The sequence below is a fragment of the Euprymna scolopes genome, chromosome 6 (assembly GCF_053919585.1).
Source record: "Euprymna scolopes isolate OS-2025 chromosome 6, ASM5391958v1, whole genome shotgun sequence".
In the NCBI taxonomy this organism is placed as follows: Eukaryota; Metazoa; Mollusca; class Cephalopoda; order Sepiida; family Sepiolidae; genus Euprymna; species Euprymna scolopes.
Window position 1 is genome coordinate 24,806,040 of NC_136487.1, and position 17,142 is coordinate 24,823,181.

Here is a 17,142-nt window from a genome sequence, read left to right on the forward strand (position 1 = left end):
GATTAAGTCTTTTATGATTTTAAAATTTGGTCTCTGCTCATTTTATTGAAATAAAAATTATGGTTTGAAATTACATTTTCATATTGTTATAAACTTGTAGACATGGAGAGTCTATTTAATCAAATGTTTGCAATGGCAATCTCCCAAAAATTCTGATACACCTACTATATCAGCTATTATACAACATGAGCATAATTAAATTCTAAATATAAAATATAGTCAACTTTTATATTTGCGTTATAATCTTATCATGGCTTAAATTCCTTGAGTACAAAGAAAAACGTTCACTTTGTCTCGCCTAGCGAAAAGTTTTGCTGCATCTTTCAGATTTTACGCTAACGAAATTAGCAAAGTGTCACTGAGAACAATTTTCTTGATAACTGAATCAAGTATAGTCTTCTAACGATTTCGGTAATTCAATAAGAATAATTTAATATTAAAAAAAAAATGGTATCGAGAAGATATAAACATAGATAACACAATGTTATATTATGCCATAAGTGAACGCTGCGAAACTAACTTGTTGGCAGTTTTCTTAATACGATCAAATCAATGTTTAAAGACATTAAACTAAAATCCAAACAAAGTTATCCCCTTGATCTGGAGAAAAGTTTCGTCAAATTTGCCATAATTCTTACTCGTTGCCCTAATTGAAAACATTAGTTATTGATCCATTTCTTTGATTTTGAGATAAAAGTTAGTGAATTAAGAAACTACAATATAATCTTATATTTATTATTTAAAGAAATTGACTCTTTTTTTTCTTTGTCTGTATGATTAAAACTCAGAAATTTTCAAAGATACACTTAATAATTTTACATGTTCTAATTTAGTATGCCCTCGATACGATTATGGTAAAAATAATTACCGTAATATGCATTTTTCTTGTTTCCATCATCACAAGGCCCTGTCGGTGGGGCATCAGAATACGCCGGCTGCCTCCCTGCAGAGGGTAAAAGTCCCTCAATGGGGGTCCTGAATATGACCTTAAACTATATCCAATGGTGAGGCCCCAGCTCGTGGGCTTTGGGGAGTGTGGAGCCACCCTTTAATTACCATTACTCCCAGGTCCACTCTGACCCGGAGTGGTAGTACCTGTTAGGGTCCCAACTATGGGCTAAATAGAAATCGACGTGAAAACAACAAATATATTCTATTAAAAAATTTTTTTTCTTCCGAATCTTTGGATTCGGCATTAAATAACCCGAAAAGGGTTGATATGCCGTAAAACAACCAACCAACAACCAATCCATCATCACAAAGGGGGATAATCAGTTGGAACTTTTTCTCTGCTTGAGGCGGTCGCAGAAACTTTGGAAGTGCGACTCATCGCAAATAGTTGTATGTTATCTCAAGTTCTTACAAATGCTTCTTCAAACATACATTTTGTCTGTTCAAAATAAAAAAAAAATACAGAAAATCCGGATTAAAAGTATAGATGTCCATATTCCCCCCTCGCCAGTTTGCTAGTCTTAATCGGACCTTCTTTACACATTTAAAATTTGAATTTGTCTTCTACGCACCTCCAAAAGTCACCATAGAATTACCCCCCCCCCATATGTAAAACGATGTAACTTTATTATAAAGTAATATTATCAATATAACTTTTGTACCATTTAAAAAAGAAGGGTAAAATAAACTAGTAATATTTTTTTTTAAATTTCATCGTACTAAAATAATGAAACTGCGAGACGAAATTCGTGTTTACATAATTGGCGCTTTAAAATAACGTTCCCATGTAGTAAGCATTTAGAATATGAAAACATGCCCGTGTTTAATAAATCTAGCAAAAATCAACTAATGGTCAGATTTTCGTTAAATTTTCGGTACTTATCCATTTTAGAATAAAATTACATATAAAATGCAGTTTCCGTAAGATATACGAGGAGAAATATTTTTTTAGTACTGCCACCCCCTATTTTTTTTTTTAATCTGACCAAATATATTTAAATCTATCGAAATTTCTATTTATTATGAAACATAAGAGTTCAAATAAGTAAAACATTTATTTTTTAAATTTAAATACACGTATCGAACAAAAATTTACCTTGAAGTTACAATTAAAAAAATGATATAAATTTAATATTACGTTTTTTTAATAGCGATTTTTCGAATTAATATACAGGTTGTCCGTAAAGTTACTATACAGTCTTATTGTTTTATTGTATTATATTTGTATTAATAGTTAATATTTATTTTTTTTACAGCATGCCACGCAAGCTAACTTTGGAAGAGCGCAAATTTATAAATATTTTAATACAATATCTTACTGTACTGTTAATATATTACAGGGTGTCTGTATAGTAACTTGTAAGACTGTATAGTAACTTTACGGACACCCTGTATACTATAATCAGTTGAATTGCCAAGAAAAAGAAACTTCGTAAACATTAACTTTTAAAAGATTAAAACGATTAAAATTCCATTATTTCAAAATGTCTCATTACAACATAGATTTTTAATTAATTGTGTGTGTGTTTAAATAAGTTTTTATATAAACATGGCTCAGCTATTTTATTTCCAGATTAAAACCGATTTGAAAATATTATTGCACAAATATTAAGCATTTTGTAAGCTCCCTCATATTTTGTTTGTCTCTGTTTACCGAACAAAAGTATGGAAGCCGAACATGAACATTCAGTAAAACCGTATTTCATACTTAATATACAAATGTTTATAATATCATTAATCATTAAACTGTAAATCGTAAAACCTAACAAAATTATAACAAAGATTAAGTATTAATTGCAGTTTGAAGAAAATAAACAAAGGTTTTAAAAAATCATGAAGTCGCTTCTACTTTTCCATAGTTCATATAGTTAACATGAGTCTGACGTCACGGAATCATGCGTATTTTTTCACATTGTTTTGGAGATACCTAATGTTTCATTGTTGCATGGAACAATACCAATCGGATGGAGATCGGATATGTTGTGTATTAACTTACATAAGAACATCGGATAACATATAGCCAATCTTTTTCAGCAATTCCCCCACATTTATTTTATAAGAAATATTTGACACTAAATGACCCCGAAACTGTTAAACTATAAACAAACAAAAGAAACGGGGGTAACACATTTCTAAAATAAATGGAACCTTTTTTAACTATTATCCCTAAAAATTTCGATTTTTTTTTTTTTTTTTTTTTTTTTACGAGAAGTTCATTTTGCTATGTAAGCTCAAGCTAAATATATTCACATTTAAATTAGTTTATATTATTTGCAAAATGCATGTTAAGGAAGTTTACCATTTTAAGTGGAAATAGGTTAGAATTTTATACGTTTTTGTCGGCGTCAAGTTTTTGTTTAAAACACATAAAAATAACTTCCATTCTTTCGTTAAGTCTGGTTTTCAGTGGCGGCTCGTGCATAGAACTGTAAAACTGCAACACCCTAAAATCGGTAAAATAAATGCCCGCCTTTTTATTTTATTTTCTTTTTATGTGTACATTAAGATCCTTAAGTTTCATGTCAGTAGACCTTCCCAAATTCATGTAAAAATATATATTAAAAACTAATAAAGGTGAAAGCTATGGTGGAGCTGGAGCTGTCAGATCAACAGTTACACCTTCTTGGTGTTTGCTCTTATACGCATGCGCGAATTAAGCAACGGCACACAAAAAAAAAAAGACAAACTGTGGCTTCTTGCAGCGACGCGTTTTTGTTTTTGCATGTGTTATGCTTATTAGTTAACGAAAGACTGCTAACATTAATTGTTTTATTTACAAAAAGGTGTTTTAATTAAAAGTTTGCGCATAAGAAAATATGCTTTTCAATGAAACATATTTAATACGTATATTTTGGAAAATAACTTTAATTTGTTAGCAGACGGAAACGCAAAACTTAATTTAAAATATTCTTTTAAATTTGGTAAATATTACAGAATAAAAAAAGCTTATGATTTTTTTTTATTATTATTGTAAACTTCAGAGAAAGGTTTACATTTTTCATGTAAATAAACAAACGACAATACATTTTATTTACAAATCTTTTGATAACTTCCATTTTTTATTTAAAAAAAGGGTACTTGCCTCCACTCTAGGGCCATGTTAGAAGTTTTACAATTTGAAAGTTAGTTTTTTTTTTTATTTAATAAGTTTTATTTACAAAAATATTTTTTATAAATGTACGTATGATAAAACGTGCTTGTGAATAAAACTTTTAATTACACAATTTTAAACTTTTCATCAGATTTGTTAGCAAGCGGAAATAGATAATCCACAAAACTTAAAGAAATAAAACAAAGGAAGAAATCCTTCTAGACTGAGGCTACTGCTTTTAGGAAAGCTATATTAAAATCCGATTTTATGTCAGTAAATAAATCTCATATGATCCCCCACTTAAAATAAATTGTTCTCTACATTTAAAACATACCTTTTGTCTTATTTCCTTCCTGTGGGAAGGCAAATAAATAGCAACTTATTTATAAATAAAATTATAAATAGTCTATATTCCAAATTTTAAAATGTTGTTCATCTTACCGTTTATTTCTTTAAGCATGTTAAAACGTTCAATTCTAATATGCTTAAAGAAATAAACGATAAGATGGACAACATCTTGAAATTTGGAATATAGACCTTTTGTCATTTATTTGTATGTGCTCTGTAGTTACATCGAGCTTCATAAATTAAAGGATTGGTATTAATGGAGGGTGAAATATAGTTGAATAATATTTTCCCATTAACATAAATCAAATTATGTATTACTGGGTCTTAGTTTTTATGTATTTTGTTTTTGATTGTGCTGCTTTGTGCAGGTGTCAGTAGCGATTGTTTTCATTATTTCTTTAGTCAGTCTTACAGCTTTTCTTCCCATTTGGCTTTTCTTCCCATTTGGCTTTTCTTCCCATTTGGCTTTTCTTCCCATTTGGCTTTTCTTCCCATTTGGCTTTTCTTTCCATTTGGCTTTTCTTTCCATTTGGCTTTTCTTTCCATTTGGCTTTTCTTCCCATTTGGCTTTTCTTTCCATTTGGCTTTTCTTTCCATTTGGCTTTTCTTTCCATTTGGCTTTTCTTTCCATTTGGATTTTCTTCCCATTTGGATTTTCTTTCCATTTGGCTTTTCTTTCCATTTGGCTTTTCTTTCCATTTGGCTTTTCTTCCCATTTGGCTTTTCTTTCCATTTGGCTTTTCTTCCCATTTGGCTTTTCTTTCCATTTGGCTTTTCTTCCCATTTGGCTTTTCTTTCCATTTGGCTTTTCTTTCCATTTGGCTTTTCTTTCCATTTGGCTTTTCTTTCCATTTGGCTTTTCTTTCCATTTGGCTTTTCTTTCCATTTGGCTTTTCTTTCCATTTGGCTTTTCTTTCCATTTGGCTTTTCTTTCCATTTGGCTTTTCTTTCCATTTGGCTTTTCTTTCCATTTGGCTTTTCTTTCCATTTGGCTTTTCTTTCCATTTGGCTTTTCTTTCCATTTGGCTTTTCTTTCCATTTGGCTTTTCTTTCCATTTGGCTTTTCTTTCCATTTGGCTTTTCTTTCCATTTGGCTTTTCTTTCCATTTGGCTTTTCTTTCCATTTGGCTTTTCTTTCCATTTGGCTTTTCTTTCCATTTGGCTTTTCTTTCCATTTGGCTTTTCTTTCCATTTGGCTTTTCTTTCCATTTGGCTTTTCTTTCCATTTGGCTTTTCTTTCCATTTGGCTTTTCTTTCCATTTGGCTTTTCTTTCCATTTGGCTTTTCTTTCCATTTGGCTTTTCTTTCCATTTGGCTTTTCTTTCCATTTGGCTTTTCTTTCCATTTGGCTTTTCTTTCCATTTGGCTTTTCTTTCCATTTGGCTTTTCTTTCCATTTGGCTTTTCTTTCCATTTGGCTTTTCTTTCCATTTGGCTTTTCTTTCCATTTGGCTTTTCTTTCCATTTGGCTTTTCTTTCCATTTGGCTTTTCTTTCCATTTGGCTTTTCTTTCCATTTGGCTTTTCTTTCCATTTGGCTTTTCTTTCCATTTGGCTTTTCTTTCCATTTGGCTTTTCTTTCCATTTGGCTTTTCTTTCCATTTGGCTTTTCTTTCCATTTGGCTTTTCTTTCCATTTGGCTTTTCTTTCCATTTGGCTTTTCTTTCCATTTGGCTTTTCTTTCCATTTGGCTTTTCTTTCCATTTGGCTTTTCTTTCCATTTGGCTTTTCTTTCCATTTGGCTTTTCTTCCCATTTCACTCTGAGCTATCCACATTGCTACAGATATTTTTAGTGTTGGTGATCACCCTATATGTATTTTGTGCTATATAATTTTCTATTTTTATGGCAACGGTCATCTAACGTTCAATACCTTATTAATAGTAGTATATAATTGTTTTCATTAGTTTGTATACAGAAAAAAGTTAGACTTTTTTCTGTAAAGTTTACAAAATTAAAAAAAAATTATTAGTTTCCGAGTTCTAACAAGTTCAATGGCAAAGTTAAAAATGTACGTATTAAAAAGACAGTTTTATAAAGCAGCACCCCCGATAATCATAGCAAAGAGGCGCCACTGTTGGTTTTCAACACAAGGTGTAACTTATATTTTTCAAATATAATTTGCAGACTTTGAAATATGTCAACATAGGTTGATTTTTTTTCTCTTCAAAATAACCTGTTGGATTGTTTCCAAATATGTTCTAAACTAAAGCCAACTATACATCAAAATGAACATGCAGAACATCACACCATGGATTATTACCATTTTTTATTGGAATCATTCCAGACAAGGCATAAAGCCACTTGATGTAAGGAGCTAAAAAATACTTACAGGTTAAGTAACTAAGAATAAGTGTTAGATAGATTCCGACCCATAAAACAGCAGTTCTTTCCTCTTTGTTAGAAACGTTACTCATGAAATGTGGAGACTAAAGGACAAAATAAGGGAAGTGAGTTAGTGAAGGGCTGCCGAAAAGTATTAGAAAAAAGTAGATTAATCTGAAGCACCACTTCGAATTCCAAACTGGCAACAGGTGGTGTTCCCTGGAGTTTGATTGACAAGTCTCCCTATATTTCAAATACCCTTCACTTCGTTTGATGAGTTTACAAATCCCGTTGTATTTTCATAACTATTTCCTATTAACATTTTGTAAGCTTTCTTTGAAATTTGGATGACAATAAACATAACCTCACGATTCCAGTGTTCTTTGTAGTATTCCAGTAATTTAGGTTTGATTGGTGTTCTTCCTTTATTTTTCTACCCTCTTTTAATCTTTCACGACCATTTTGTGCAGTATCAACCGATGTTAGTGCCATCACTTTGGGGAAGGGGGAATATATGATTTTATTTTAATTTAAATTCCCTTGGAACCATGTAATATTCTTTTTATATATATATCATTTTTTTTTTCGGTCGTGTTTATGCAACGTTATTCTATTTCGATTTACGTGTGATTGGTTGATATCTCGTTATGGGCGTTGGTTTCTACATCGAGGATTTTTCTTAATATCCCAGCTGTTATCATCAGCGTCGTGTTTCGTATGGTATCAATCTTTCCTTTAATTGCAATTTCTCCTAGTTTTTATCTTTTTCTATATTTTTCAGCACTGTTCATTGTGCTCTTAGAATTACTAGTATTACTATACTTTTCCTCCTGCTCCATATTCCCTTCAATTTTCTGACACACTCCACATTTTTTTTTAATTCCTTGATCTTTACTCTGATTTTTACTCTATGAACTGCTGGGATGGCGAAATCTACTGTTTGATAGTTTCCTCTCGACTATTATCATATCTGGTCTTTTTGCTTGGATGAGTTTTCCATTTGTATTTTATTGTCCACAAGATTTCATACCTTTTTATTTTCAGATATTCATTCCAGTTTGTATTCGCACGATTTTTCTGCGTGTTCAAAATGGATTCGTTTTCACAGTTCCTAGTGGACTATCTTCTTGACACTTATTTTCATACACTTTTGGAGATAGTTTCTTACATTAACTCGTGTAGTTGACCGTTTCGTCTCTTGGTCCAATCTACATTTACTGTTTTACTGGGTCTTAGTTTTTATGTACTTTGTTTTTGATTGTGCTTTGTGCAGATGTCAGTAGCGATTACGTAGGTGTCTACAGACGTTTTCATTCACTGTTTCTTAAGTCAGTCTTACAACTTTCCGTTCCATTTTGCTTTCCGTTCCATTTTGCTCTGAGTTATTCACATTGCTACTGAAATTTTTAGTGGTGGTGATCACCCAGTATGTATTTTGTGCTATATAATTTTCTATTTTTATTGCAACGGTCATACAACCTTCATTACCTTATTAGTAGTAGCAGGAGTGACGGTTAGTTTTCCTATATCATATGTAGAAGTAAAAGGCTATTTTTTGGATGGAGACGTTCGTTCCTGAAACCATGATATAATATTTCAAGTTCTTTTTAGATAACCTGCAATTATGATCGACTGATACGTTAATTACCTGATAAAATTAGAAAGTAAAATTTCCGTCCCGAAACTTCAAAATTATATATAGTGGATGACAATATAGCTACATTACAAAGTTTTATCGAATTTTTATTTTTTAACATGTCAAAAATTCAATATTTTTGCAGCAGTTGTTTCGTTACATAGAACCAATTAGTTATTATTATGCCAATACTGAATATATTCATCATGGACTCTTCAGAAGACAGGAATTTCTTTATCTTAGAAAGAAACTAAAAAAACAGGTATGTCATTCAAGTTGCAAAAATATGTAGAAAAACATTGCACGTTTTGATATTGCCGCCATTTTTTAACTTTAGGAAGAATTATATATGTGATGGACTTTTCAATCGGTCTCGACGTATGAGGTTTCCCCGCAATGTTTCATTTATGCTTGATTCGCTCATGACTCTGGTCCGGTGAGATATTTGCAGTCTACAGATTAGGTAACTGTCAGTAATCTAATGTTAAAGTGGGGACCATTTTTCTCGAGCTTTTCATCTCTAACAATTTAAGTTACCCAGACAAGTTGAGAAAGTTTTCAAGTCGTTCTCTACTTTTTTTTTTTTTTTTTTTTTTGTATAGTTCTCGAAATCTTGAAGTATAACAGAAAATCGCATGATTTGTCTATCTCGGAGGTGACCTACATTTCTACAACCACAAAACAACTGACTGTAAAAAGTTTTTTTCCTATTCTTCCCTCATCCATTTTAACAATATAGCCAACATACCATAACTGAGACTACAATAAAAAAAATTTCTATCTCAGCAATATTGCAAGTGTTAAAAATCAATATTAGTGACTTCATCCTTCAGACTATAGCCACAGATGGCTCTTAGACAACCCTTGTGGAATACATCCAGTTGACAGATTTGATACTGGTAAGGTGTCTACGACTCTCATCAATACAGAAAACGTCTGACCTTGCATATCTTTATTTTGTGGGTTAATCGAATACCCTCGTCATCCCACAGATTATGTCTGGGCTTTCCAAAACCATTGGTAGCTTTTGAAATTCAGTTGACAATCTCAAGGGATCCAGAAGAGTTAACTTTACTTCCAGTTTTCCATCTAATTTAGGTGTTCTCTTCAGAATTGATTGTTTCTGCTTCACACCTCCGATTTGCTTGGATATAACACAGGTTTGGTAAATTACCTCTGTCTTCTTTAAACTAATGGTGAGAGCAACGAATTTATCTGGGGGGTTAAAAATCTAAATATTATAAATTCCAAGAGAACTCGTGTCAAATGTATTCCTAAAAATAACAATATTACGAATCTATATACCTTTTAAAGTTGAGATTTTTCTCTCTGACATTGAAGGTATACTGTTTCTATTTAAAAAAAATTATGAAAACGAACTTTTTTAGTATACTTTGTCATGGACATGGAAGCGACTATAGGAAGGTTAACTAATTTGCCTATTCCTTTGAAAAACGAGCGTTAATTAATGTTTATGGTTTCTTAGAGGATTGGTTCCATTCACTATTATGCTGAATTCTATTTATGCATAGTTTCTACATTCTGCATAATTAGAATTTAAGATGAAACGTTCTAGCATAGGGATATATATATATATATATATATATATATATATATATATATATATATATATATATATATATGATCATATCTGGGTGTGTCCGAAAATTCTCTGCCTACTCTTGGAATATTTGGTCTACAGAGTTGAAATTTGGTGTATAGGGTATTTGGACCTGTAGCACACTTTCGATGTGGTTTTAGTAGTAAAATGACTAAGAGGTCAAATTAAAAAAAAAAAAAAGATCTTGGTCTAGTATGAATCGACTATACCTGTTTTTTTGTTTGTTTGTTTTTTGTGTTTGCACATGCACTATTAAGTTAGAGATTAAACAATTTTTTACAGTTTTTGTATACGTATGGATTTAGGTCATATGCTAATGAGGCTGGAGAGCTGTGTTTTGGTTTCGATTCTAGCTGATAGCACAAGTCATTTTTTTCTTTTGAAATCCCTATATGTTAGGTATAATATAATAATCGATAGAGAATTGGCTCTATAACAATAAATAGGAAATCTGTATGAATTTAGTATAATTTTTAAGTGTATTTTACGACCGAGAAACGCCGTACTGGCTGCTTGTTATAACTGTAAATAACAAACGAAGTACTTAGTAATTTTACTACTAAATTATTAGTGATGAATAGGGGCAGGATAATAGAATATTATTTTTTCTCTCGAGTGTGTATCTGTTGATATCTTATATGCTTTTATATAGTGATGTGGTTCTTGGTTGATTAACAGTGTCTGTGTCGGATATACACTCGAGTCAAAACAATGAAAAGAATATGCTGTTATCATAGGCCAAGGAATGAAACATTTAAGTTCATTTTAAAGTCTATTTTAATATTTTACAAAACATATTTTATTTTAAAGTCATTGTAGTAAAATTAACTGTAAAGAGCCTCCAAAGCAAATTTAAATTAATGAAAAATTAAACGGATAATTTTAATTTGATAAATTTTATTTTTGTACAAAAAAACGTATTAAATGCTGGTATCTCGTTAAATTTTTAGTTATTTGAGGTCATCTGTTAATTCGAACAACCCAGGATGAAACTCTTGTAATAATTGTCATGAATATTTTAACTATTGTAATGAACTGGACATGAGAAAAATGTAGAATTTTTGCTGGAAGAAGAATAACACTCGTTTTATTACATGTCCTATAAATTGGATTGACTATGTGCCAAAATATATTCGCATCGTTGATCTTTAGATAGAAATACTCAAAGAGCCTGAATACTTAATGTGGAGCTGATGTTCTTCAGTGGAATTTCTTGCTATAAAAATGTCAATGCATGCAAAGACAAGATTATGACCATAAGACTGTGGACGCTTGAAAAACTTGTGAACAGCTGCATACGCCATATGACAGAACATTAAATTCGAAAAGTTTGAATGGTGTGCATTTAGCTGTTTTGACTTCTATGATGGGAATTCGGTAAGCGTGAACTAGAGCGATATGAAAAAAAAAACGATCAAAGCTTCTCATAAGATAAAATGTGTCTGTAAGGACTCTGACCACAATCTTCTACCTGTCCTAAGTACGACGTGCCTTCAATAAGTTTCCAGACTTTTTTCATATTGGGACTAGTTTCATGTGCGTACTATCAATAAGTTCTCATTTGAAATAATCTCCTCCGGCTGCAATGCACGTGTTGTACCGTACTTTTGTATTGTACTTCTGGAAGGCCCATGAAAATCCTCTTGTGTGAGCGTGTCAATGGCCCTCGTTACAGCCTCTCTCATCTCCTCAATTATCTCATAACAAGTCTCTAAAGTTTTCCTTGAGCTTAGGGAGTAACCAAAAGTCACAAGGAGCAGGGTTTGGACTATAAGGAAGGTGAGAAACTGTCTGTTGCCGATCTTTGTCAAATAATCTGAACTTCTCTGAACACCCTTGGGACAAACTTCGCAAATTTTCCACATCTTCAGTTTCTCCCAAATAATTGTGTATGCAGTTTCCACACTGGCATTGTCTCTATAGACACACGACTGTCCTTATCCATTAAATTCTTTATTTGGTCAATCAACTATGTTGTTCTGACTTCTTTACTCGTCCCACACCACATCATCCCTCACAGACCCCCTGCTTTCCTTGCATCTCTTATGCCATTTAAAAAATGTTCCATTCACACAGATGGTCCAAAAGCAGTCTGAAACATTCTATACGTTTGTGACTTTCTTTCCAAGTTTAAAACAATTTTATTGCATATCGTTCTCCTGAAGTGTCCTCACGTCCAAATTGTATTTTTGAAATTCACCAGCTGTGACGATCAGGCTTTTTTAGGGTGTATTCCAATTCCTGCTGTAGCTGTTTCTTTTGAACCTTAAATCATAAAAATTAGTCAATCATCTCACAGATATATAGCAATAACATACTGAATTTTCAAGAGTCTATGATTTTAATTGCCTGAACAAATTTTTGGAAACATTGAAGGCACCTCCTACGTCCTAAGATAAAGTACTGCTCAGGGTATCCTTTCCTGTGGGGACAGAACAAAACCGACTTTAAAGTCTGGTAGGTGTTGTTCTTTTCTTCTAACAACCTTTCTTACAGAAGAACCCTTGTGAGCCTATCTCTGCTCTCTTGTTATTTCAATGGCAGGTGTTCAACTGAGCTTCACTCTATGGTTTCCCTTGTAAGGCATTCACACGAAAAGATTTTCCCAAAACTGTTCGTCTCTGGAACACAATATTTCAGCTACTTCCCAGCTGACTATAACATGGTAATTTGCAGGTTCAATGTAACTAGTTCTTAATGAGCTGTTTTCTAAAATAAATTCCTATTCAATTTCCACCATCACTGATAATCAGTGTTGTCTCACCTGACACTCATTGACTCTTGTCCTTTAGTGGCCTCTAAGCCTTTTATAAGTAGTGACTCTATAGTATATAAAAAAGGAAACAGTACAAGAATGATAGTCTCATTTAAAGCTCTGTCATGCTCACACGGTGTGTATTCATTTTTTTCCTTTCTAGAAACCATATGAAGAGCTGATGAACTATTTGGGTCATTAAGACTCCAATTCTCATATTTGTTATTTTTACAATGTCTCAGTTGGTGTAACCATCGACGTCCTTCGGATTACATCGGCTGAAACGTTGTGAAAATAACTAAGACATGACTAGCAGTGCGAATAATCCAAATCATTAATACTCATCTACAAAAAACAATTCTGAAACATAGTCTATTAGACGAATTGATCCGAAATTTAGCATCTTTTGAAATACCATCATTAGTTTGTGCACGGACGATATGGCTTGATGTGTATTAACTCTTATCTTCGAGTGGCCTTCGGGCCTTGATAAGTGGTGACGCTCTTGTAAAAAGAAAAAAAAAAGAAAAAAAAACGGCCGATATGTAATTATTTATTTTGCCTTATTTATTTCTGGTTCGTTGAAGCAGACTGGTTTTAAGTTTGCAAACTTTTTGGATATCAATGCCTCCGTTTAGTCTTGAAAGACAAAGGATACCCCCTGTAGGGGCAGCTACGTGTGTAATTGTGAGGCAAGGGTTGCGCAATCTCCAACCACACCTCTCCTGAATTGTTTCTGTTTAAGTTCAATGGCAAGAAGTCCAGGACGACTGGAAATAAGCGGAGAGCACATACACCTGAAAGTTCCAAATGGTCTACCCATTTAGTGCTGATCAGGTTCAACATTGCTTAACTTCGATGATCCAGCGTGAACCTGTGTGCCAACGTGATTTTTCCGTATGTTTTGGTATATACTCAAGTATAAAGGGTGAATTTGATAGGAGGAAGAAATAAAGACCTGGGCAGAGGTAGGTTAGTTTGAAAGTTAATTTCTAAAAGCTATGCCAGCATTTACAAAGGTAACTTCAACAAAATAAAAAAATAAAAACAAAATGCAAGGTTAGCTTTTTTTTTCTATTTATTTCTCACTTTTTAGTCGCATGCAAGCGACTATAAGTCACTCAGTCGGTCGGTCGGTCCGTAACACTTTTGTGCTTGGCCTTTTTGGTTAAGATCAAAGATCTGTTGTTAATAGATGCTGTTCTTAGCTTTTTTAGCTTTTCTTGGCCTTTTGGCCAAGATCAAAGTGTAGGATATGTTCTTACTATATGCTGTACTTATTGTGATATAAAGTGGGGGATCACTTTTCTGTATTTTTTAATGTAAAATGATCACCCACTTTACAATCAGTCAGTCTCAAAGCCATTCAAGTTGTTTTTGAAGGATTCCAGTTATTTTTTAAGCATACGAGTCATTCTTAAGGTCATTCAATTCATCCTTAAGTTCATTAAAGTCATTCTAAGTCATTTAATTTTTATTTATTTAAGTCATTTCAGCCCATTTTTCGGCCATTTTAGTTTATCTTTAAGAATTTCATGTCAATCCTACATTCACGCATTCATTCATTACACGAGAGCACACGACTAATGGCTATCGGCCTTGTTATCTTCCAAGATATCCGATATGCAGTTTATCACTAAACACTTAAAGATAATAAAACTATACGAAAATATTGAAATAGTGCAACATAATATCATTCATGTGTCTGAAAATTTCGGCTTCCTTCACCAACGGCATGCACTTAAACAATGCAGGAGTAAAAGTTTAGAACGTAAATACTGAAGTGTACCTTAGTTTCAATTGAAAATTTCAATTATCTCCCCAAATAAGCTATCTCTTACTTATTTTCTGTTCATATCTCTCTCTCTCTCTCTCTCTCTCCCTCTCTCTCTCTCTCCCTTTTATTTAATACTCCTTGATTCCCTTCTGCACTTTTATTTATCCAGTCAAAGTTAATAAAAAACATTAAAATGTTAGAACTTAAACAAAGGCTATATCAGAACAATGATAAACTGAAGAACATTTTAATGTATTTTTGGAAAAATAGGAATAAAGATCTCAGAAGCAAACGTTGATTAACTCGGCTTTAGTAAAATGTGTATGTATACATATATTACGTTTTTTTTTTTTTGGGGGGGGGGGTTTAGAGGCGGCGAACTTTAAACTGACAATTTATTTCCTTTAATTGCAGATTTGATAACTATCGCTATTTTGAGTTCAGCTTGGTTCGGCAATTCATTAAGAGACTGACACCCGAATAGCGTTTGCAAATTGTGCAAATTTATTTTATTTACATTTGATGAACGAATAATTCTAATTACAGGAAATGGAGCAGTCAGTTGATGACCTTGTTCGTGCGATTTAACCCCATTAGATTATTTTCCTTGGGAATATGTAAAGTATGATAAACTAGATAAAATCGACCACTTAAGACAAAATTTGACGCATTGTTACCGAAATATAGCCTAATTTAATGCGAAATTGTATTTAGATTATGAATGCCAAACATTAATTTTCTAAATGAACCACACATTTTGTATGATAAAAATATTTTTTTGCGATTAATTTTAAAGTTCGCCGCACATCTAAAAAAAAACACCCTTTTTAGTAATATATATATATATATATATATATATAAATATATGGTTAATTGTAGGTATAGACCGTTTTATACCCTCGAAAAAGTTCCAGCAAAAACCTAACAGCCAGCCATGGTTTTCTCCAGAATGTGCTGTTGCTATTGCGCACAGAAATCACTTTTTCCACTGCTTCCAACGTAATAGATGTATAGAAACTAAAGCCGCTTTCAGGACTGCAAGCAACCACTGTCAGAAAGTAATAAAGAACGCAAGAGAGTTATATGCTCAATCCGTCAAGTCCAAAGTAGCTGAGCAGCAGCTTGGTTCCCACCAGTTTTGACAAATAGCAAACAGAATACTGAACAGAAGCATGTGCTCTATCCCAACTATCATAAATGAACCCGAGTTAATCTCGTCAGCATCAGACAAAGCCAAACTCTTTGCCAAGAACTTTGCAGCTAATTCTACCCTTTGCGACCAAGGCCGCCAGCCCCCAATATTTCCTCATGTATCAGAAAACATGCTATGTGATATACAAATATCTGTACGTGATGTTGCCAAGCTAATCAAAAACCTTGACTCCAGTAAAGCAACCGGCCCTGATGGTATTCCAGTTATAGTACTCAAAAAACTTCAACCAGAACTAGCACCCATACTTACAAAACTGTTTAAACGTTGTCTTAAGGAGAATTGCTTCCCATCACCCTGGAAAATCTCATCAGTATGCCCTGTATTTAAGAATTTAGGTGATCGCTCATCCCCCTCTCAGTACAGGCCAATAAGTCTCCTGTGCGTCATGAGTAAGTTGCTGGAATCTGTGTTAAATACAGAAGTAATCAACCATCTCAACAAAAATAACCTTAGTGACACACAATATGGTTTCCGTTCTGCTAGATCTACAGCAGATGTGCTTACAGTTATATCTCATAGGATTAGCGAATCTCTCGACAGAGGCAACCTTTCTAGGGCAATTGCTCTTGACATATCAAAGGCCTTTGATAGGGTTTGGCATAAAGGTTTACTTCACAAGATCTCCAGCTATGGTATAGCTGGAAATGTCTTCTCAATTATTAAATCATTTCTCTCTGATATGTTCATAAGTAGTAGTTGATGGGCAAAAATCAGAAGCTCACAGTATTAATGCTGGAGTCCCTCAGGAGTCCATCCTGGGCCCAACTCTTTTCCTGATCTACATTAATGATCTTCCAGATCACATCCTTACATCATTTGTAGACATTTTTGCTGATGACACTACCATTTATGGTAGTACATCTAAGACCGTAAACGACCAAGTTCTCTCCGATTCTCTCTCCTCTGATCTTGATCACGTTGTACAATGGGAGAAGGAGTGACTGGTTACTTTTAATGCATCTAAAACCAAGCTTCGATCTTTTCATCATCAACGTTCTGATCCCCATCTGGCATCAATTAAAATGAATGGCTCTCGTCTTGGGGAGGCCTCAAGTTTAGACAAGCTTCTGGGCTTAACCTTTACTCCTGATTTTAAATGAAATACGTACATCAAATCTGTTGCCAAGGCCGCTGGAAAAGTGGTCAGATCCTTCTATCGATCCTGTAGATATCTCATTGCTGATGCAATTTTCTATCTATATAAGAGCCAGATACGTCCAAAGATGGTATACTGTTGCCACATCTGGGCAGGAGCTTCTAGAAAGGACTTGTCCTGCCTTGATAGGGTTCAAAATAGACTTCCTGACCTCGTGGGAGATGTCCTTTTCTCTTCGCTGCAATCTCTTTCTCACAGAGATGTTGCGAGTTTGTCTCTGCTTTATCATTATTTTCATGGAAAGTGTTCGACTGAGCTTCAATCTATGGTCC

General features: G+C 33.4%; 1 long non-coding RNA gene and 1 pseudogene across 3 annotated transcripts in view; both read left to right on the forward strand.

The window, feature by feature from the left end:
* Positions 1-17,142, forward strand: part of LOC145277573 (uncharacterized) — a 446,087-nt gene that overhangs the window by 25,758 nt on the left and 403,187 nt on the right. The window lies entirely within an intron of this gene.
* On the forward strand, positions 13,940-14,064 carry LOC145278585 (U2 spliceosomal RNA; annotated as a pseudogene).